Genomic DNA, 4,352 nt, shown 5'->3' on the forward strand with positions numbered 1-4,352 from the left:
TGTGTGTGTGTGTGTGTGTGTGTCATTAATCCTGTTCACACTGACAGTAAATGTTGTCTAGGTTGAGAAATTAATTACCCTGCAGAGAACACACTCATCCATCACCATCTCCCTCACTCCATCTCTCTCGCTCTCTCTGACTGCCTAATAATGAGCCATTCTATACATCCACCAAGATTCTGACTGCCAAATAATGAGCCATTCCATCAGTGTTGTTTTTGGCAGCCATTCTCGATTTAGTCTTGGTTTTTGTCTTTTGGACTAAAACTCTTATTAGTTTTAGTCACATTTTAGTCATTTCTATATGTGATAGTTTTAGTCCAATTTTAGTCGACGAAAACTCAAAAAAGTTTTAGTCAGTTTTAGTTAAAAAAGTACACTTTTCAACAGTTTTTCTCATGAATTGATGCCGACTTCATCATACAACAGTGTCACACATAAGTTTGACATGAAATTTCCTCTGCCGGTGGTGCGCCGCGACCGACTCCAGATCGTCTTGGAAGGCTTGGGGCGAAAGTGTTTTACAGTGAACCCCCGCCCGGACCGCGCCGCTTCCCAGGGCCGCGGACATGCCCCCAGCGCGACTGTCGATCGTAGCAGACTGTCCTCAGTGCGCCCCAACCGTGTCGCGTCATCAGGGCGAAGAGTGTAAATCGTCTTGAAACACGGACCAAGTCATTTTTAGCTTTTGATTGACAGATTACACGCACAATAAGCAGAAATGTTGTGTACTTTGAACGTCTGACAAACCACACACTGACATTTACGTCCATTCTCGTCTCGTCAACGAAAACTCACACATGTCTCGTCAAGTTTTCGTCGTCAAACATGAGATGTTCATCTCTTCACCGTCTTGTTATCGTCATGAAAAAAAGGGGCATAATTTTGTCATCGTCATCGTTGACAAAAACAACACTGCATTCCATACATCCACCAAAATTCTGACTGCCAAATAATGAGCCATTCTATGCAGCCATCAAAAGACGACAGCCAAAAAGTGAGTCATTCTATACATCCACCACGAGACTGACTGCCAAATAATGAGCCATTCTTTTCAACCACCAAGAGACTGATGCCAAAAAGTGGGTCATTCTATACATCCACCAGAAGACTGACTGCTAAATAATGAGCCATTCTATTCAGCCACCGACAACGACTGCCAAAAAGTGTCAGAAACAAGTGTGAGACAATGAAAGTTCCCAGTGTGTGAGAGAGAGAGAATTTTCAAGAACTTTACATTTGTTACCTGAAACAGCATCCACTGAAACCTCTCTCTCTCTCTCTCTCTTTCATGCATCAAACCTTTATTTCCTCTGACCTTCACAAAAACTCTGCAACAATAAAAGCAGTGAACGACTCATGACTCGACAGCAGCAAACTTTTAATTTTCAAACTTAATTAAACGTAAATGTACATTTGGATGAGTTTACAGTGAACTCATTGCAGTTCTAATGCTTCTGTTGTGCCATAAAATAAACTTTTATTATGTCCATAATGATCAGTTTGTGTTGACGCAGACACACTGGAGTTAATTCACTCCACTGTAGTTTGGCTCAGAGCCACTGATGGTGTTCACTGCAGTGTTTTCAGAGGTTTGTGAGCTCCTCGTGTGAGAAAACTGCTGAGGGAGGAGAAATAGAATGTAACATGGCTGCCAGCAGAGATTTTATCCCCTTAACAAAAGTCTTTGACGTCTTTAAGAACATGTGCACGTCTTTATCTCACTGTTAGACAGACTTCTCCAACAGGAAACTGAAGTTTGTAAACCACTCACTCTCACACCAAACCCCATAGAGAAAATCAGTGATTTTAACATCACAGCACACAGGAGTTCCATTATCCACTGCTGCCTCCATCACTAAGTATATATTATGTTGTATGTAAAAATGTATTATTTTGTTAATTCTGCATTTAAAAGCCCTCATTAAGGTTTAAATCAGTGACACAAAGTGACCACACGAGGCAGCAGAGGACCAGCAAAAATCACTGATTTTCTCTATGAGGTTTGGTGTGGGAGAGTGAGTGGTTTAAAAACTTCAGTTTCCTGTTGGAAAAGTCTGTCTAACAGTGAGATAAAGACGTGAACATGTTCTTAAGACATTGTAGACTTAAACTGACGTAGATTTTACGAGCTAACTCTTTTAGAAAAGATTGTTGGAGTGTTTTATCATCGTTGGACGCTGTTTTGACCGTGAATGTTTGGACACACTTGGGATCCAATGTAACGTAGCATTAGCAGGAAAAGCTATATCAGCTTCATCCACACATGGTTGTCATGTCACGTAACCATGGCTGAATGTGATAATATAATAACACAGCGAAAACATGTCTTTAAATGCATCACGTCGCGTTTGTGTGTTTGTTTTTGTGTGGTTTTTAAGAGCAGGTCTTTACTGGACTCATGAACACTTGAATTTTTTTATGGTTTCCGTCTGAGTTTTGTGTCGTTCACTGGAAACAAGAAGACTTCTTGTTCTCTGTGTCTCTCTCTCTCTCTCTCTCTCTCTCTCTCTGTCTCTCTGTCTCTCTCTCTGTCTCTCTGTTTGCTCAGTTTAAGTGAAGCCACCAGCCACATGAACAGACAGGAGCTGTGCCAACACCTCCATTACAATCTCCTCTCCTCCTCCTCTCTTTCCCCCACCTTTCATCCCGCTCTTTTTTGCTCCCTCCCTCCCTCTCTCTCTCTCTCTCTCTCTCTCTATCCCCCTCTACTTTCAGGGTGTGTATAAGAAGCTGAGGGTTTGTGTGACGACGTCATGTGACATCATCACTGTATGTTATTGTTCGCTGGATTCAAACAGATGTTGAGGCAGCAGAGCTTTTTCTCACAGACGAGCGTCACTGACGTCTCACTCTGATCGTTTTATTTGTGAACTGGATTCTATTTATCTGATAAACATTCTGGTGATAAAGGGACATTTACAGCTTGAAGAAGTAGCCATGAAGGGACTGTGCTGTGAGCGCCCTCAAGTCTACAATGTCTTAAGAACACATTCACGTCTTTATCTCACTGTTAGACAGACTTGTCCAACAGAAAACTGAAGTTTGTAAACCACTCACTCCCCCACACCAAACCTCTTAGAGAAAGTCAGTGACTTTAGCTGGTGGGGACACAGGAGCTGCTGGTCTTCTGCTGCCTCGTGTGGTCACTTTGTGTCACTGAAATAAACCCGAATGTAGGATTTCAAATACTAGTGACAAAATAAGACATTTGAACTTAGTGATGGAGGCAACAGTGGGTCAACAACTCCTGTGTGTGTGATGTAAAAATCACTGATTTTCTCTATGGACTTTGGTGTGGGAGAGTGAGTGGATTACAAACTTCAGTTTGTTGCTGCCTCGTCACTGAAAGTATTTATGACAGCGCCTGTGCTTCATCATCATCATCGTCGGACAGTGGACAGCTGTCCACACGCACCTCCTCAGAGACAGTTTGTCCTCGCTGCACATTTCAGTTTATTTATCCACTTTATTCTAGACTTTCCCACTAAAACAGTGTCTGGCAGACACAGCTGCTCTGCTTTTATTTTGAAATCTGTGGGAGTTGTGGTTTCATGTGAGTGAACAAAATCTCAGACTTTTATTTTGAAAACTTCTGGGAAATTGAGAGGAAAGGAGACATGGACGTGACATTCAAGGAGACGAGGACACATCCCAATTTTTTTCCCATCCTTCCTTGTCTCATCTATCAGCTTCTTCATGTCACCTTGTCTTCTCTCCTCTCCTCTGAATTCTTATGTCTCCTTATCGCCTTCCCTTTCATTTAATTCATGTCTCCTTGTCTCCTTTCCTCTCAATTTTTTCCAAGTCTCCTTTCCTCCTGTTTTTTCCTTGTCTTCTTTAATTTCAGTGTCTCCTTGCTTCCTCTCCTCTCAATTTTAATGTCTCCTTGTCTCTGTGTGTGTGTGTGTGTGTGTGTGCGTGCGTCCTCTCTGCCCAAGACTCCTCCTCTTCCAGGCAGAGCAAGAGACCGAGAGAAGGAATTCTCGGCCTCTCCATTGGCTGACAGTGAGTCTCAGGCCCCGCCTCCTCCCTCTCCCTCTCTCGCTCTTCTCTCTCAGCCTCAGAGTGAGGGAGAGTGAGGGAGAGTGAAAGTGCAGAGGCAGACGTGTTGCAACAGATGGTTTTACCAACAGCAGCAGCTCAGCGGCAGCAGCTGCACCAGGGAATTCTGGGACGCTGTTAGAGAGCGCGAGAGAGAGAGAGGGGGGAAGGAGGGGTGAGGAGAAGAGAGACGGCTACTTCTTCTGTGTTTTACCCACAAACCCCCTGTTCTGGTCTGCAGACACACACACAGGACGACTGAGCTGAAGTTTGAACAGAGACACAAACAAGAGAGTGAGAGACTTCAT

Source organism: Solea senegalensis, unplaced genomic scaffold (assembly GCF_019176455.1).
Source record: "Solea senegalensis isolate Sse05_10M unplaced genomic scaffold, IFAPA_SoseM_1 scf7180000015987, whole genome shotgun sequence".
Taxonomy (NCBI): domain Eukaryota; kingdom Metazoa; phylum Chordata; class Actinopteri; order Pleuronectiformes; family Soleidae; genus Solea; species Solea senegalensis.